Source organism: Camellia sinensis, chromosome 8 (assembly GCF_055761805.1).
Source record: "Camellia sinensis isolate YWXY chromosome 8, ASM5576180v1, whole genome shotgun sequence".
In the NCBI taxonomy this organism is placed as follows: Eukaryota; Viridiplantae; Streptophyta; class Magnoliopsida; order Ericales; family Theaceae; genus Camellia; species Camellia sinensis.
This window is the reverse complement of record NC_138968.1, coordinates 76,925,265-76,946,076: the sequence shown is the minus strand read 5'-3', so window position 1 is coordinate 76,946,076 and position 20,812 is coordinate 76,925,265. Positions and strand designations below refer to the sequence as shown.

The 20,812-nt window shown below is 29.0% G+C and overlaps 1 long non-coding RNA gene across 1 annotated transcript; it reads left to right on the top strand.

Annotated features, from left to right (window-relative positions):
* Nucleotides 1-10,356: 10,356 nt before the first annotated feature.
* On the top strand, nt 10,357-15,547 carry LOC145796605 (uncharacterized). Its single transcript, XR_014337086.1, has 3 exons — nt 10,357-10,518; nt 12,509-12,582; nt 15,463-15,547. It is a non-coding gene; the product is annotated as an uncharacterized LOC145796605 (long non-coding RNA).
* The last annotated feature ends 5,265 nt before the right edge of the window (nt 15,548-20,812 follow it).

Below are 20,812 nucleotides of genomic sequence, written 5' to 3'. Positions count from 1 at the left end.
ATTTTATTTTTTCTCACAATTATCAAATTAACTACAAAAAAAATTAAAAATTTATCCCAAACAAATTTTTTTTACCGAAATTAATTTAATTAAAAAATCAAAACATCAAATTAAAAAAATTTACCCAAAATGAAACCTCAATTCACATTGGATTTTGATGTGCACTCACCACCTTCACCTCGAGGGTAGGGATGGCAATTTGGGGGGCAATGGGGTGGATATTCATTCCCCATCTCCATTCCCCTATAATAAAATTTTCCCATTCCCCATTCCCTATTCCCCATGGGTACCACCCTCCTCATTTTTTAATGGGTATGGATTTTCCCCAACCCACTTTAATCCCCATTTTATTTTTTATATTTAATGTTAACAACCACTTTTCTTTTTCTTTTTTTTTTTTCTTTTTTTTTTTTTTTTTTTTTTTTTTTAAGGTTCACAACAAAAACTAAATATACCTTCAATCTTTTTTCTTTCTTTTTTAATATATTTAATGTTAACAATTTTTTTATTTTTTTTATTTTTTTTATTTTTTTATTTTTTATTTTTTTTAAGGTTCACAACAAAAGTTAAATATACCTTCAATCTTTTTTCTTTCTTTTTTAATATATTTAATGTTAACAACCTTCTTCTTCTTTTTTCTTTTTTTTTATAAAGGTTTTAGCTAAATATACCTTCAATCTTTTTTCTTTCTTTTTTAATATATTTAATATTAACAACTTATTTATTTATTTATTTTTTTTTTTATTTTTTTAAGGTTCACAACAAAAGCTAAATATACATTCAATCTTATTTTATTTTATTTAGTTCAACAACAAAATCAAATACACATTAATTAATTAATTAAAAAGTTTGTTTTATAATAATCAAATATATAATTTTGAGACAATCAAATAAGTTTTAGTAATTGAAAAAAAAATGTGGAAGAACGTGGAAGATTAAAAAAAATTACAACTATCTCTCTCTCTCTCACTCTCACTCTCACTCTCTCCCCTACATATTATAAGAACCTGATTACAATGTTATAAGAGCCTGTTTGAAGAAATAAAATGTGAAAAAAGCTGTTTGAAGAAAGTGTTATAAGACCCATATTAAATTGCATCAGGGCATAAACAAGGAATTGTTTGTTGATCTCTTAGCCACGGACATTTTAGACATTAAATCATCTTTCTCTTAGCAAATTTGAACCATTCATTTTAATTTATCCAAAATCTAATTATACCTTTAACAAATCTGAACCACTCATTTTAAGATATCTATGCATTACCACACCCAATCCATCATCCATCTTCTTCCTTTAGTCCCCCACAAATTTTGTTGTTTGTTACTTTTAAAAAACAAAAAATGTTTTTTCAATTAAATTTTTACTAATTTCACAGCTCCATCACCACTATTCTCACTTTCACTGTCACACTACCATCACCATAGCCACTGCCATCATCACTACCGCCATCACCCCACCACTATGTAACAATCTCTACTTTCACCTTCGTTCTATCACCACCACCACCAAATATAAAAAAAAATATATTTTTAATTTTTTTTATAAAAAATATTTTTCATTAAAAAATATTTTCTATCTAAATAAATGAAGCATAACATTGGGAAATAAGCTGATTTCAGTTAAATCTGTTCATAACTAAGAAAAATTCTTTTAATTTAAAAAAAATTATTTAGTAAGACTTTGTATCTCCTTTTTATTTTTCCAGCAAATAAATCTTTGTACCCATCATTTCTAACCAATCACGACTCATGCTCGTTTTGATTCTCTACAATTTTCTTATTTTCAAATACATTCATATATGTATATATATATATATGTTGTATAAATTGTGTGATAACATAAAACAAATAGATTCATACTCGTTAATTGAAATTTCAGAACAAGCAAACCATTCTGAAAATTACAATACATAACAAAATAAAATAACATAGAAAAGCAAACCGAAACCTACACTAGACAGTGTCCTTAATTTTTTTAAATAAATTTTAAAAATTCTAGATATGCATAAAATTTGACAAGAATAATGTGACAATATTAATTAATTTGTATTTGATTTTATTGTTGAGCCAAATAAAATAAAATAAGATTGAATGTATATTTAGCTTTGGTTTAAAAAAAAAATGGTTGTGAACCTTAAAAAAAAATTTAAAAAAAAACAAAAGAAAAAAGATTGAATGTATATTTAGCTTTGGTTGTGAATCTTAAAAATTGAAAAAAAAAATTGTTGTGAACCTTAAAAAAAAAAAAAAAAAGAAAAGAAAAGATTGAATGTATATTTAGCTTTGGTTGTGGATCTTAAAAAAAAAAATGGTTGTGAACCTGAAAAAATAAATAAAAAAAAAAAAGATTGAATGTATATTTAGTTTTGGTTGTGAATCTTAAAAAAATAAATAAAAAAAAATAAAAAAAAAATACACACATATGGGGAAATTAGTGGGTACCCATCCCTTGTGGATATTTAAAGAATATCACTTAGCCTACCCAATAGATAAGAAAAAGAGGAAAAAACTCATGTATTTGGGTTGGGTCTCCATGAATACTCACAGGGCAAGTTATCCATTACCATCCCTATTCGAGGGTGATATCACGATATCCTTAACGCGTGCAAACTCTTATGACTATGATATATTTATTATTTGTTCAATTGAACAGAATCTTTTTCTTAAAAAAAGGAACAATTTCACACAAAAGACAAAAGAATTAAGGTTGTGTTTGGTCTAACTTTCTAAAATTAATTTTATCCTTACATTCTGATATTATGTTTGGTTTAAGTTTTCAAATCACGATTTCAAATTAATTTCAAAACACATTCTGAAAACATGTTTGGTAAATCAGATAATTTTTGAATTTTTGATCTACCCAATCATCTGCCTGGACATCCTTCCGGATGTCCGGCCGGTTGACCGAAACAGTACTTTTTTTTTTTTTTTTGTCAATTGCCATATGTTATTTGGAGAGAAAAAATTATATTTGTTTTTGATATTTTTAAAATATAGATATTATATTTTGAGACCAAAATGACAAATTATTTTTTTGAATTAAATTTTAAAAAGAATTCGGTTATGAGTTTTGAATAGAATTTTCAATAGAGTTTTAAGTTGTGTTTTGGTTATGAAATATAAATTTTTCAATTAAGATTTGAAAACTCTTTTCAAAACTCATAACTAAACAATTTTTCTCATTTTATACGTTACATCAAAAATTTAAAATTCAATTCAAAACTCTTTTCAAAATTCATAACCAAACAAATTTTCTATTTTCAAATCATAATTCCAAAACTCACAAATTCAAAATACAACTCTATTCTTAAATCATAATTATAAAATTCTACCAAACGCTACCTAAGTCTTTTCACAAAGTAAAATTATAAATTTTTATTTATTTGTTACAACCACCGTGCAACACGTGTCATATTATTACTCAATTCAAAGAGAATTTTGTGGACTTTCAACAATATATTACACCCTTTAGAAAATTTATGGGTTTGGCTTCTTAGTCTTAGGTCTCGTTTAGGAACAGACTAATTTAGTAATTTTTTAACTATTTGGCTAAAATATGAGTTAAAAAAAATTAGTATGTTTGGAATGACTTTTTGACTTTTTACGAAAAGATGTGCAAAAGTAGAGAGAAAAGAAAATCTTTGACTTTTTAGTATGAGTTGTTGGCTTTTTGGCTAATTTAATAACTTTTTAACTAAAATGAAGGGTTCCCAAACGAGACCTTAGTTTGGCAAGAGAAGTTTGGATTAAAATAGTCACAAAATGACAAGATAGATTAAAAAGTTAATATAACAAAATGTCACATCTAAATCATAAAAATTTTATTTTCTTTCTTACAAAAGTCAAAAAAGTCAAAGTCCATCACAAATGTGACTTTTTAGTCACAGCCTAAAAATAGCCAAAAAGCCAACTAACATCCCTTGACTATCTCAATTTAAAAGAGTAATTGAGCTTGGTACACTCATTTTGGGATTGATTTTAGTGAATCGAAACGTTCACTTTGTAGAATTCATTGAGTAGAATATTCATGAAAAAAGAAAAGAAAAGAGAAGATATTTAGACATCAATAGCTATATGTATGAAATGAAGGGCAATTCTTAAGTCCGCAAGTGCATATCATATGCATTTGCGTAAGTTCTCACTAATATATGTAAGTTATCTCATAAAATTGTGTAAGTTTTTACAAACATAAATAAGTTAACTCATAAAAATTTGAGAAATCACAACTTATATATATTTGTGAGAATTTACGCGATTTTGTGAAGTAACTTAGGCCTCGTTTGGGAACAGGCTAATTTAGTAACTTTTTAGCTATTTGGCTAAAAAGGTAGGTAAATTTTTTTTGTATGTTTGGGATGACTTTTTGGTTAATTACGAAAAGATGTGCAAAAAGTAGAGAGAAAAGAGAATCTTTGACTTTTTGGTATGGGTTGTTGGCTTTTTGGCTAATTTAGTAACTTTTTTGGCTAATTGGCTAAAATAGCCTCTTGTCAAACGAGGCCTTATATATATTTGTGAGAACTTACGCAAGTACATATGATATACACTTTGTACACCCAAACACTTCTCATGACTATACTTAAAATCATATTGTCATTTATTTTTTTAAGACAAATATAATTCAAACATATAGTTATCAATATTCAATTATATAGATATTAAAATGAATTGTAAAACCAAAAGAAAAATGTTTAAGACTACTAATTTAGGAGCTCTAGGAGAGCTCTAATTGGTAGGGCCCACCTCCAGATGTGATGTTTTATCTTTCTTTTTTTTTTCTCCTGCAAATTCATTAGAATTGACAGTGGTGTTGCTAATTTAGTGATCTGTATCACCGCTGAAACCAAAAATTTTGAGGGTCCAAACTCACCAACTATGGTCATAGTCACTTTGGACAACCCCAGGTCGAAACCAAAAATTTAAATGGGTCGGATTTGTTTGACCCGGGCCACTACAGTATTATTAAAATTTTAGAGGACTTAGGATTTGAGGTTGAAAGCATCGTCAAAAAATAAATAAATAAAATAAAAAGGTAAATTATATTGACTTCTTTTAAGATTTAAACAAAAAGTAGTAAGTTTTACAATTTTAATATAATTATACTAACTTTCTTCATAATAAGGTTACATGGATTGAAGCTAATACATATTGAAGCTGACTTTCCTCCGAATTAAGTTTCTTCAAGTTAACAACTCTATTGTCAAAAAATATAGTGAACGGCTCAAAACCTATATCGGCTAGTAAAACTCTACTTTGGTGGTTTCTCCACTTCTCCGGTCTCTCTCTCCTCACACTCCCCCTTCATTCGATACTTCTTCAGATTTGATATGTTTGCATCACCAGTTCAGCCATTACCGTCTTACTCTCTCCACCTTTGAACCTAAAACTTTAAGATTTAGCTTTTGATTTTCTCTCAATTCGAAAGCCAAAGTTAGATATCGCGTTTGTTTCATGTTAGACAACCACCTCAACCTCAATATTCTATCTTGACCAGAGGAAGTGGAGTCTTCAGATTTTAAGTTGTAGAGCAGTGAATTTTTCGATGAGCTCGATGGCGACTTGAATTTGATTTTTTTTTTTTTTTTAGTTTTCGTAATTTTTAGTTTATTGATGTGGAGATTTGTTTTCCTCTCTTGTGGGGACCCTTTCTTCTTCTCTGTGGAGGCTTGCATCCTTCATTTTATGAAAGTTTTTTTTTTTTTTTTTTTTTTTAAGATCTTGTGAAACCACCATACGAGATTGATCCGATCTATTTATCTATTTTGCAATAAAATTTTCTTCTCAATCTAATATAAAAAAAAAAATATCTCTAACATTTTTAAGTGGTGTTAAAATTTGACTTCCCATCTGTATATTACAGGGAATTTACAACAATGATTCATCCCCCTTTTCCCCCCACCCCCTTTGACCCCCTCTCACTCTCATTGGCTACTTTTTCTTTTTCTTTTTCTTTTTTTTCCTGCTCCTCCAATCACCACCTGCCACGTGACAAAGGGAGTGAGGGGGTGACCCCCAAAAGGGGGTCCCAAGTATTATTCGGGAATTTAATACGGTTTTCAAAAGCTACCCAAAATTTGATTATTCAATCAATTTGTGTGTGTGTGTGTGTGTGTGTGTGTGTGTGTGTGTTGGGTTGCCACATAACAACTATTTAATATGAGCAAATGTTATTTTTAGGCATTCATTGTAACATCATTCCAATAATAAAAATGTTTTTACCAAAAAGTTCTAGCGTTGCAAAAGTAAATGAATTTTTTTGTAAAACAGAAATTGACTATGGACAAAAAAGAAAATTTGTATAACAAAGAACAAAATGAACTGCTACACACATACAAAGAAAGAAACAATAATTATGTTTGGTTTCAATTTTCAGAATTTAATTTTTTTAAAATTGAGTTTTTTATTTTTCAAGTTTTTTTTTAGTGAATATTTTTAAAATTTTAAGAATTTTTTTTACTTTTTTAGATGTACCTTACTTAAATGTATCTAAAAAGTATATTCATAAAAAAATATTTTAAAAAATCAAAAATTACACAAGAATATGAAAAATGTACGAAATTTTTTTTATTATTTTTCTTTTTATTTTTGGTATTTAGAGAATTTTAAAAAAAAATTACAAATATTATAATTTTTAAATGTATTTATGTTAGGTGTATCTAAAAATAAAAAAAATACTTAAATATTAAAAAAATTTAGTAAAAATAAAAAATACGAAAAACAAAAAATTTTAATTTTCAAAAAAGTGAACCCTGAATTTCAAAACCAAACAAGCTACCGTATTTATCTTGGGCACGCCCATTTGTAGTAAGAAACAAGAGGAAATATCATTTTGCTCCCTAAACTTTCACGCGGTTTTCAATTTGACTCCAAGACTTTGATTAATATCAAATTTACACCTAAACTTTTGAAATTTTGATTAATTTGGTCTCTGTCTTCATATTCCCTTTACAATTTGACGGAATTTGCTAGCCTGACACCGAAATTCATTTGAAAGTTCATTTGAAATTTTATTTTACTCCCCAAACTATATCTTAAAAATCAATTTTCCTTAATTAAATCAATTTATCCTCCAAACTATACCTTAAAAATCAATTTGCGCCCCGCATCAGCATAGCCCGTCCAATTATAGACGTAATGTGACAGCATGAGTCAAATTGATCAAAATTTAAAAAATTTAGATATAAAATTGACATTAATCAAAGTTTAAAGGTCAAATTAAAAAACACTTGAAAATTTAAAGGGCAAAATATTAGGTTGCGTTTGGTAGAGTTTTGTAAATATGATTTGAGAGTATGAACTATATTTTGAGTTTGTGAGTTGTGGAATTATGATTTGAGTGCAGAAAATTAGTTTGGTTATGGTTTTTGAATAGAGTGTTGAATTGAGTTTTGAATTGAGTGTGGATTTGAGTTTTGAAAGTTTGATTTGACATGTGAAGTAAGAAAATTTGTTTGGTTATGAGTTTTGGAAAGAGTTTTCAAAACTTAATTCAAATTGTTATAACTCATAACAAAACACACTACTTTCACATTATTGAAAATTATGATTAACACTCATAACCAAACTCTTTTTAAAATTTAATTAAAAAATTTATTATTAACAGAAAATAATATTAATCAATTTTTTAATTTAAAATACTACAAAAGAAATAATTTTTTTTTCAAAATAAATATTCAAAAAATCGTAAATATTTAAATAACTTAAATAATCTAAAAAATTTAATAAGTAAAAAATTGAAATAAATATTCAAAAAATTTAAATCGTAAAAATTTAAATAATTTAAAATGTTAATATTTTAAATTTAAAAATAACTCTATACTCAAATCGTAATCAAACACATAAAACAAAACTCAATTAAGAAATTAGTTTTAAAACTCATAACCAAACACATAACTCAAAACTCCATATTCCTTTCACAATTCTACACTCAAATTGTAACTAAATACATAACAACAAAATTAAAATATTTAAAAATATTTTTATAAAATAGAGTTTGAATTTATTTTTATAAAATATTTTAAATTTTAAAAAATTAAAATCGTAATATTTTGAAATTAAAATATTTAAAAATATTCAAAAAAATTAAAAAATTAAAAAAATCGTAACGTATTTAAATATTAAAATATTTAAAATCTTAACAAAATTAAAATATTTTCAAAATATTTAAATATTTAAAAAATTAAAATATTAATTTGAATTGAGTTTTGAATTATGTGTTTGGTTATGAGTTTTGAGAAGTAATGATTATGTTTTGAATTGAGTTTTGAGAAATGAGTGTAGAATTATGATTTAGAAGCTCAAAACAAACAACATACTCAAATCAATGAGTAGAACTATAATTCGAAACTCTTACCAAACGGAGTCTTATTTTCTCAAGAAACAATTACGATAATATGACTGGATCATGACTTAACCATACAATTTTCTAATCTAACATGAACAAGATTTGAATGATGCATTATCACATCGACCAGTTAACAGGCTATTCTGCTTGCATCCGAATCAGAATGTGGGCAACACGTACTGATGAAAACTACAGTTCGTGAACCCTGAAGAATTGTTAGGCTGGCAGATACAATTTGAAAATTGTGCAGAGATACAAGTACATGAAAGCAACCCCTTTTGGTGCTATCTCTGTATTTGGACAAAATTATGCTGAAAGAAATATAGCCCCAACATCACATAGGTCAATTAAATTATGTAAGGGAAAATTTCAATGAACCTAAGTCTTGTGAATTAACTGGTCAATCAAAAAGAGAGGAGTCAAAGGAGTGGGAGGAAAGGGGTTCGGATCATTTTTCTTACTTTTGCTACATGTCAGAGAGAATTTTTTTATCATTATTTTAATACAATAAAAAAAAAACATTAAAATTGAATGTTTCAATGAATTCACGGGTGGTGGTAGAAAACTTTAAAAGTAGGGCTCTATTGAGGTGATAGTGAAGAAAACGAAAGTAAAAAAAAAAAAAAAAATACAAACATCACATCATAATAGGGCCAAGCTCATTGGAACTCTTTTGGAGCTCTTTTTTAGGAGTTTAGATCCTCTCCTATCATTCTCTCTAGCCCTTCTTCTTCTGGTGGACGGGCTAGATTAGACCACATCACTCCACAAAAAAACTATGGCTCAAATTAGCTCCAAGAAAATAAATAAATAATAAAACAAAATAAAACAAAATTCCTACTAGCATTCTCGGTCTCCCACGTCTCACCAGCCTCTCTCTCTCTCTCTCTCTCTCTCTCTCTCTCTGTGCTAATAAATTTTTTTTTTAAAAACTACTTTAATCTTTTTCATTTTATTTTCATAATATATATAATTTTTAATATAAAATTTTAAATTTATAAAATTAATATCAATGAATATATACCATTAAAATCAGACTAATATTAAATATATTGAATAAAAAATTAAAATAAATAAAAAGTAATTATTATGTTTTATTATGTTTTGAAATTATTATTTTTTAATTATAAAAATTAATTTGATGAATTAAACACACAAAAATCATATATTTTTGAAATTCTCAAAAATAATTTTCATTCCAAAAAAAATCATATGAAAATAAAAAAACATGGTCACATCATCTCTCACATTTCTACATGTTTTTTCAAAAAAATTAAAAAAGTCAAAAAACTAACTTTTAACTAATTTTCCAAAACTCCCATGTATTTGATTTGCACCTATGCATAGATTGGATTTGTGTGTTTTTTTATTATTATTATTTCCTTCAAAAAAAATATTTTCATATGATTTTTTTTTAATGAAGATTGTTTTCGAGAATTTAAAAAATATATGATTTTTGTGTGTTTATTTCATCAACTTAATTTTTATAGTTAAAAAATAATAATTTCAAAACATAACTCAACATAGTAATTACTTTTTATTTATTTTAATTTTTTATTAAATATATTTAATATTAGTCTCATTTTAAAGGCATATTTTCAATGATATTAATTTTATAAAATTATATATATTATGAAAATAAAATTAAAAAGATTAAAATAATTTGTTTAATTTTTTATTAAGAGAGAGAGAGAGAGAGAGAGAGAGAGAGAGAGAGAGTGGTGGGACGTGGGTGACAGAGTCTCAGCATTTGTTTTTTTTTTTTTTTTTTCTATACAATATATATAAAGCACCAATGTATAGTGAACAGAATCGGATGAACAGTAACTTCTAATGGGTTGAAATGTCTGTTTTGCCCCTTGGTATATATAAAGCACCAATGTATAGTGAGCAGTGTTTTCTGCCTCGGGTGAACAGTAGCCTCTCATGTGTTGAAATGTCTGTTTTGCTCCCCTTGGTCTTTATAACAATATAAAGCCCAAAAACAAAACCAACAAAACACAAATTCATGCTTGTGTTGCCTAGAGAAGAGAGAGAGAGAGAAGAAATCGAAGGAGACGGAGGAACACCCATCACTGACTGTCGACACCTGCCCGCGGCAGCTAAGCAGCGAACGAGCTCTTGCACTTCTCCCTCATGCCAGAGTTCTCACACTCCCCTCTCCCACCGTTCAGGTTCGTTTTTCAGAAGTTAGGGTTTTCATACATACAATATCTGATTTTTGTTTTTAATTTTTTTTCTTCCATGTTCATCGTTTTTCTCTTCTTGTGAAAATAGTTTTTTTGGAATAGTTTTTGTGAGTTGCAAAAAAAACTGCAAAGACCAAACCCTAATTTTACCTTTTTTTTGGGCCTCAAATCATAATCCCAACTGAATAATATGATGTTTTACTCCTAAATCGACTAAAGATGATGCAAGGGAAATATAAAAAAAAAAAAAAAAAATTAAGGGTCCATTTTTTTGGGATCCTGCCTAATAAATTTAGGGTTTCTTCAGCTTTATATCTTTAGGTAAAGTATATCATTTTGTTCTATTATTATTATTATTATTATTATTATTATTATTATTATTATTATTATTATTATTATTTGTTTAATGGGGAAAATGGTGTTTGATTTTCTTCATTTTTGTTGGCTTTTTTTGTTTATTTTTTATGTTTTGATTTTTTTTTCTTGTTTTTTCTTTTGATTTTTTTCCTTTTTTTGTTCTTTCTTGTTTTTTTTTCGTTTTTGTTTCTTGCTTTTGTTTATGTTTGGTTTTTATTTTTATTTTTCTCCCAAGCAGTAAATTAGCAACGGTTAAGTCCAAGTTTGGTTTGACATTGGTGTTCTGCTTTCTTTAGGGTTAATATTGTATTTATTTTGAAATTCAATCTTATATGGGTAAAGGGTAAGGGCTGGAGATGCTCTTTGTTGTTTTTTCTTAGTGTAAGGTTGTTGTGAGCAAAAAATTCTATTCATGTTATGTTGTTATGTTAATTGTTGTTTCTCTGGTTTGACCTTTTTATATGTTTTTAAATTTATTCATATTAGTTTGTAGATATTTATAATACTCATGATGTGAAGGTAATGTTAAGAGTTGTATATTGATATGTATAAATCTTCATACGTATCTATGATTTTAATTTTTGTGTTATTATTGTGCTTGAAATATTTCTTTCGTTGGTTGTTGATTCCCCCCTCTCCCGGCTCAAATTTGTTATTATCTTATTTGTTCAAAAAAAAATTTTTGGTTCTATTTTTTGTGTGTTATGTAACATCCAGCAAATCTTGAGGGATCTTACACATGGGTGATTTGAGGTTTTTTATGTATTTTCAGTAGATTATATTTGTTTCTTGGTATTTCTTCCTCATTAGTTAAATTTTTTTTTTCATTTTTATTCTGCAATTTGGCTTACAATTGAGCTAAAAAATTAATTTTGTTGATCATATTCTGTGCTGAGATCTTTGGGATTCTATAATATTAGGAGTTTTTTTGCCTTGTTTATTTTGACATAGTACACAGTTTTTTGCCTTGTTTTTTTTTTTCTCTTCAAAACGTAGACATTGATCGAGTTACGAAATTTAAGCTATTCTGTCTCAAAACCAATTAGATTTTATTGATTAGTAGATCATATGACATGTAAACGAATGGTGGTCGTTCACTCTGTCTCTGGCTCTGTTTCTTTTCATCCACTTATGTTAACTGAACCATTTATTTGATTTGATGACTCTATGGGTTCTATTTAGAACTCAAATTTCAGTTTTTCAATATCTGCTGTTGATTTTGCATAATGTTTCCATCAGGGTCCCAAATGCTTCACATCACAACACATCAACCACCTCCTCCACTTCTCCCTCTATCAAGTCTTTTATCGCTCATTTTTTTACTACATCAAAAACTCCTCACCATTGCCATCGTTTAGCTCAAATTGTTTTCTAACACCTTAATGTCTTTCACTATATATGTGTTTTATCTATTTATGTAGTGTTTCAACCCATCAGTGACTGCATTTGTGCCTAGAGAGAGAGAGAGAGACGCGTATTGCTTAAGAATTTACAAATAAAAATGAAAAAATGTATATATATATATATATATAGTGTAGATAATGTGTTATCATGTAATCATTGTAATAAATTATGAGAATATATATATTCATTTGAAATTCACTTGCATATATTGCAGGAAATAATTTTCTTTGTCTAGAAGATGCACCATCAAAATCACCTCAGAGGAAGCTACTCGCATCAATATTTTGTGTGAGCTAATTTCTTTCTTCCTTTTGCATTTCGTTTTTTTTTTTAATTTATCAAAATTTAATTTTTATTATCTCTGGCTTAGCTTTTTATTTCCGTGTTTGATCATGACTTATGGGTGTTTGTAATCTGGAAGATTAGGTGTTATGTAATATCAGTTAAGAACTTATTTTATTGATTTGAGTTACTCATGAATATCAATTTTTCAATGGGTGTTTGTGTTTCTTTCTTTTCTATTTTTTAAATCGTACCTCCTAAATCAAACTTTATGAAGTTTCATTTATACCTAAACTACAGTAAGTTGGTTGATGCTTAGTCAGAGTATAATGTTCCATTCTCCTCCCCTTTTCTTTTGATTAACAACATTAGCGAAGAATGTATTTTAAGTAGCATCGTAACACATGATCAAATTAACTGTGTAAATCAGTAGCGCCAATTGCTTTTTGGTTGCAAAGCTTACAACACCCTTTTGACATTACATTTATTTTATTTTTTATTTTTTGATTACCTAAGAAGAAATATAATTTTATTAGAGATGATTAACAGGAATCCAATAAACAGTAGACATTAGGATAGACAATTCTAAAACTACAATCTCTCCCATAAAAGCCCAACCCACCCAATTGGACAATACATCAGTACAAGAGCCAAAAATGGGCAGGAACCTTCTCCGTGATAAATGATTCAACATTTGATACTCAATTCATTTGACATTGCGTACTTTGCATGGTTGTCTATTTAATGAGATTGAAGACCTCTTATTGGAATGTACATTCTTTGCATTATATGGTGGCTTTTGTTGCTTTTGTCAGTTTGAATGGGAGTGTTGTTCTTGTTAACCACCATTTTCACTTTCATTGTTTCATTTCATTTTTATTTCATAATTCTTTTTCTTTGTTTTTAATAAAAGTAAATTAGTAATGTGAGATTTATTTCTTGTCCTTCCTCTTGATACTAGAAGTGCAAAAGAAGCTTATGCAGTTTCTAGATTTTTTTTTTGATCGGCAAAAATAAAATATATTGATATCAAACAAAGGTACAAGGTGTACAAATGAATACATCAGTGGAGACAAAAGGCCAAGGCTAAAGCTACAAAAAAAGGAACAAATCCTAATCAAAATTGGGAGCAACACCAAACAAGAACCAAAACAATGCCAAATAACGCAAGTAGAAATGTTGAAAACAAAACACCAGCAGCCATTGATGCTGAAAAAATTCCCAACTCCTTGTTGCACTCAGCCAAAAAAACTTCAATGTTTAAAAGATTTCTACAATGCTTCCCATAGTATAACAGAGCACACCCATAATCTTGTTTCAAGACCAAACACTTATCACTTAGGCTGTGTTTGGATCATGAATTTGGGTAGAGATTTGGAAAAGGAAAGCAAAAATGTAGATAAAATGTGAATGACATATAGTTACATTTCACCCACCTTTTCCTTTTCCCTTTCCCTTTCCCTTTCTCTTTCCCTTTTCAAATCCTTACCTAAATCCATGCTCCAAACAAAACTTTAAGGTAACAGGTTTGAAAAGTCGTCTTCTTCCTATACAAAAAAAGCTCTTCTAAAATTAAGTTGCAAAGAACCATTTGATCACCTGGGTGGAGAAGATTAGCCACATTTCCATCCTTATTATCTAAAAAGTTGGAAAAATCTGCAACTAGGGTATCTCATCAAGCCATTTGTCCTGCTAGAAATTAATATTCTTGCCATCCCCCAACTGCAGACTCAAATTTTCCTTGAAGAGTTGGAACTTGTCAAAAAATTTCCATTGGATAGAAAAAACTTCTTTCACACATTGTAAAAGATCTATTTTCAGACGAAGGTTCCGACTGATTAATTAGATCATTGGAATTATTGTACCAGTACTTTGTAGTCTAGTGTGATCATTAAACCTAACCCAAAACATCACTTGCATTTATGCACTCAATCTATTTCAAATATTAAAGAAAACACTACTATGATAGAATCCAATATTGCTTCTGCTTGTTAATCTAGAACTGATGTGGAATGACCATCTGTGATCCAATTTAGTGAATGCAAGTTGCTAAAAACATCTAATAGCAAACTAGACCATATTACCAAAAGCTAATTATCAAATATGAAAGGCTCAAAAACTAAGCTTGTGGGTTTGGTTTAGCTTTTAGATGTGAAATTCCCTCGCTATGTAATTTGCACCATCTTGCTAATTAGTTTTCTCTTTGAATTTTGAATGATTTAATTTGCATACATGCTCTATGTTTGAACTGGATAGAACACAATGATTTGAATCTAACCCTCGTAAGAATTTTGCTTGTAGGTATCTTCTCTATTTCCTTCTTTTTAAGCAAGTAAAATAAAAGTTTAACAAATCATGTTTGATTATTCACATGATCCTGATCTATTTGGTATACATTTAGATTGAAGGAGTTGATGGGATCTAGAAGGTAGTATTTGATTTGAAATGCTAAATTATGAAAACTTGATATTTCTTTCTAACAAATATAATGTAGAGCAACTCTGACTGAGGGTTTAATAGAAAATTCAGTTCATGGAGGAGACAGTGTGGTAGGTCTCACAGGATTACATACAAGCATGGTTTGGCTTATCTTACTCATAATGTACCAAGTAAAAGTGGGTTCACAATTGATGAGGGATTTCAAGTCCTGCCATTAATGATGATTGAGTGCTTACCTGTTCATTTGTCAAATAGAGAAAAAAATTGCTTTATTTTTATTACATCATATTTCTAGGAATGACAATTTTGTTGGGAAAATAGATCTTGTAATAAATTTTTTTTTTTTTTTTGGTATAAGTAATAGTATTTGTTAAAAACTTTGTATTGTTGAGTCGATCTTGTTGTATTCATGATCGAGTTGCTAATTTTGTGTGTTTTATGCAATAGCTCAAAACTGATTCAAATACACAAATGTAATGGGCACTAGCTAGGCATTAGTTAGCGTGCCTTGCACGCGGCCCTTTCACTAGTGCTAATTTGAGTCGTAGATTTTTTTTTGTGGGGGTGACGTGGTCCAATCAGATCGATCCCCTTGAGGAAGGGTGGGAGATAATCTGAACTCCTTTTTTAGAGCTCTAAAACCTTTTTGAAATAAGAAATGTGCCACTAAATAATTAGTTTTGAAAAAAATTGTAAACTGCATTTAATTTATGAACTTAAGTAGAAATTTAAAATATAAAAGAGAACAAATATGCGAAATATTGTTACATTTCATTTATATATTTAAATTTTTATCCTAATTCATAAAAGAAAATGGCATATCGGCCAATCCAATCGAACTAACTAAGCAATTGGCCTGGAAGTGCATTGTGTTTGGTTAAATTTTTAAATCAAGATTTGGATAAAATAATTTCAAAATTCTTTTCAAAATTCATAATTAAACAAAAATTTTAAAATTCTTTTCAAAACTTTTTTTTTTCAAAATTCATAATTAAACTCTTTTCAAAACTCTAATTTTTTTACAAAAAAAATTCAAAAAAAATATTTTTTTTTATTTTGTTCTTTAAAATTATTTTTTATTTTTTTATTTTGCAGAAAAATATTTTTTATATTTTTTATTTTTTCAAAAAAAAAATATTTTGTTATTTTTTTTAAGTATTGGTCAAATAATTTGTTATAATTTAAATATATATGGGTGATTCAAAAATTTTTAAAATTCAAAAAAAAATTAAATATTAAATATTTAAGAAAATAAAAATTATTTATAAAAATTGAAAATATTTAAAATTTTAAAAAATGAAAAAATATATTTAAAATAAAAATTATATATTTAAAATAAAAAATAAAATTTTTAAATATTTAAACTATTTAAAAGAAATACAATGCACAAATGTAATAAATACAACACACATTAAAAAAACAAATATTTATTTACAATAAAAAATATTTAACCTAAAAAAATAAAATTAAGAAAATTTCTAAATATTTTTAAAATAATAAACCCAAAACAATTTTAAAATACAACTCCAAACTCTTTTCAAAACTAACAAATTTTTTCTTTTCAAAACTCATTTTAAAAATTTATCTTTCAAAATACAATTTAAAACTCAAAACTCATTTCAAAAGCTAAACTAAACGGAGTCAATTTGTTATTGATTTGTTTCATGATTGTATGAATTTCTCTCATCAGAAATTTAGATTCAAAAACTGTCTTGAAAAAGACAAAAAATGAAATTATAAAAGGTAAATCTTTTAACTAAATTTCCTGTGAGAGAGATAGAGAGTTTGGGGCTCATCGAGACCTTTGGAAAGCTCTACCGCAGGCTTGATAGCAGAGAACTATAATTAACGGTTAGCGCATGCAGTACATGTCTAATTTAAATAAATAAAAATAAAATAAATTATTTATTATATATTATTTGTCACTCAATTAATAAGAGTCATCTTCTAAATTTTAAGGTTGAAGATTCAAGTTCCATTCATCTCCTCTATCTAATTTTATTTCACTATTACAAAAATAGTTAAAAATCACACTTTGACCAAAAAAAAAAAGATCTCACTTTTATTGGAAGTGTGATAAAAAAAATTAAATTGATATTTTAATCACACTTAATTTGATTGAGTGTGATAATATTTATTTTTTATATCACTTTTCAATTAAGTGTGATTATATATATATTTTTTAATCACACATTCTAATTAAAGTGTGATTATATATACACTACTACTTTTTAATAACACTTTTTAAACAAGTGTTATTATATATATATATTTTTTAATCACACATTCTAATTAAAGTGTGATTATTTATATATTTTTTAATCACACTTTTTAAATAAGTGTAATTATATATATATATATATATATTTAATCACACTCCCTAAATAGGTGTGATTGTATAAAATATTTCAATTTGATTTTTATATAAAACATAAAATTCCTAAATCCGCGTCTCAATTCTACCTATGAATGATAGAGGACGACTCACTACCAGAAAATAAGGCTTTAGACACGGAACTTTTTGCAACGTTTTGAAAATCGTCGCAAAAAGCAAGATTTTGTGACAGCAAAAAAATCGTCACGAAATTAATTTTTTTGCGATGGCATTTAACTATCGCAAAAAAGGTATCGACTAAATACCATTATTAGAGACAGAAAATCCAAGGCCGTGACAAAAAGTAATATTATACGTGACGGTACTAGGGGTGGGCGCGGGTCGGTTGCGGCCACGGAACCTCCAATCCGCCATCCGTCCGCTAGATTGGCGGATTGAAGAAAATCAATCCGCATCCGTCCGCCAATCCGGTGGATGTGGATTGAGCGGATTGGCGGTTTGGCGGATGGATGCGAATCGGTTTGGCGGTTTAAAATTATATAAATTTTCAACATAATTCAACTTGTGCACTTCCTCAAACAAAAAAAATGAAAAAGAAAGTATTACAGTCAATGACTTAAAAAAGTATTACAATCACTGTATGCCTTATCCAAAGAAAAAAAGTTTGAAACTTTAGAATATCACGATCACTGCATGCCTCATCCATATATTACAATCACAGCATGATTCATCCCCATAAAGTATTACAATCTGTGATTCTTAAAATATAATAACAATTCAAACCACCAAAACGATGAACAGAGCAGTAGTAGAGATTGAATGTCTCTGTATTGTTACATCTACATATGTTTTTGAAAACAAAAACCAACCAGCATATATCATATTTTCTATTTATTATTTTTAGAGTTACATTTAAAAACTAAAAAATATATATGAATAATACGTTTATTTTTTTCAATTCAAAAAATATATTCTAGTTGAAATTTTTTTTTCAACAGAATATTTAAACTCTTTTTCAATTGAAAACACAAACATAATATTTAAACAAATTGAAAATACAAAGTCTTATAAATTACTAGGGGTACTCGCGATTTGGCGGTTTGGCGGTTCGGTTGCGGCCAAAAAATCTCAAATCCGCCATCCGTCCGCCAAATTGGCGGATTTGAGAAAATCAATCCGCAACCGTCCGCTCGTCATCACGCATCCGTCCAAAATGCGGCGGATCGGTTCGGTTCGGTCGGTTTTGATGGATCGGTATATCCGCTGCTCACCCCTAGACGGTACATTACCTATCCTTTTTTTTTTTTTTTTTTTTTTTTGCAGCGCCTTTTGTTAATCTGTTGCAAAAGATTTTATTTTGCTCATTAATGATGGTCCTTAAATTCGTCACGAAAACTTAATCCCTAATTACCTTTGCGCCCTCTCCCACCCCCCTTCCTTTTTCTCGTTCATCTCTAAACTTTCAGACTTCTCTTCAGATTTAAAAAAAAAAAAAAACTGTCAATCTTATTGGTGGTCATATTTGATTTAATTTTTTGAAACTTGTTTAAGATTTTTTTTAAAAGACTAAAATTAGTTTCGTGAAGAAATTAAAAATATTTATCAATTTTATATAACTTTACAAAGGATATGAGTAATTTTTAAAAATTAAAAAATTGATCCCTATATATAAAGCATGAATGCTGGGTGTTGAAATCCCAAAATGACATCGTTTTGGGCCATAACTCTGAACAAAACCCTTTCACTTTCTCTCTCACACTCTCTCTCTCTCTCTCTCTCTCTCTCTCTCTCTCTCATGTCTTTACAAAAACTCTTCAAACCCCTAACCCTCGCTTTCTATCAGACCCCAAATCCCAAACCCTCATCTCTCTCTTTTGCAAAAACTCTTCAAAACCCTCTCTCTCTCTCTCTCTCTCTCTCTCCATCAGACCCCAAATCCCAAACCCAAACTATAGCGATCTCGGCTTCCCTTTGCTTAAATTGTTGTATCCGGACTTAGGTTCCGTGGAGTAGGTTGTTGTGTATACCTTGTTTACATCCTTTAATCCTTGTATTCGAGTCTTGGGTTGTATTGGGCAGGTTTGAAACAGGTTGGTTGAACTTAGAAACCATTGCCCAAATTTTGGCCTTCACGCTCGAGCGGGGATTTTGATGCTCGAGCGGGCCCTTCGTTGTTGTTTGTCCGCTCGAGCGGGAGTTTCGACGCTCGAGCGTATTTCTCCATCTTCCAGTATCTCCTCTGCAGGTTGTGTGCGACGCTCGAGCGGGAGGCTTGACGCTCGAGCGGAGACCTGGTTCAGTAAAAAGTTCTGGAAGTGTGTATCCGCCGCTCGAGCGGGAGTCTGTGAGTGACGCTCGAGCGGGAGTTTCCACGCTTGAGCGGGGCGACTCTTATATAAAACCGAGATCCGACTTTTTGGATCACTTTTTCACATTCATTTCTCTCTCTTACTTTTCCAAAACTCCATTGTTGAGCCTCTCTCTCTAGAACCTTGCCTTCTCTCTAGGTATTGATCTAGTAGGAGTTGTTTCCTCATCTTTGGCCTTTACAAAAAAGTTGTTGATCGTCGAGGGCTATCTTTTGATCCAAGAATCTCGGGATTTGGAGCATTTCCGTTTTCTTCATCTTCTTCGTTGGGTGTCAACTTTTGAGTTAGGGATTCTTACTCACTCTTATGGTCTTTGACATAGATTTTTGGTTGTTTTGATAAAGTGTTGAAGTTGGGTAATTTTGGGACTTAGGGTTTCAAAATGTTAAAAGAGGGTTTTGTTATTTTGATTCTAAAATGCGTATTTTGGGTTTCAAAATAGTGGTATGGTTGTTGGTTGGTGAAATATGGACCATTGGATCATTATTGGAAAATGGGGAAGAATGCCCTAATTTGTATATAAATTAATTGGTATAATTAATTTGGGAAAGTTATGGATTGATGAAATTGAGTTGTAAATAATGAAATTGGTTCATTATGTGGCGGCCTAGTGGAGTTGGTTACGTTAATCGCTCACTTTTGAAAACATTGATAATTTATCTGTTAATGCTCTTATTATCTGCTTAGATATAATTGCTTGGGGCTACCGGTGGAGGGTAGTCGTGATTGTTGTAGACAATGCATGTTGATTAGGCAAACTAAAACTAATCAATTGGATATGTCATAGAGTATGACGGATGATAGAATACATTAACGTTATGTATTGATTGATTGTGTATATGACTTATGTGTATATACATTGTGTGTGTGAGAGGAGATAGGGGATGTACTCCACGGTTTAGAGGAAGATAGGGGATGGACCTCTAAACCGGATGTTGTTTGGGAGGAGATAGGGGATGGACTCCACTGATACAGCTCATATGCTTGTCAGATAATGTGGTGATACAGCTCATATGCTTATCTTTGGAAGTGTTGATATAGCTAATATGCTTATCTGTTGAAATGTGGATACAACTTGTATGCTTATCTGTTG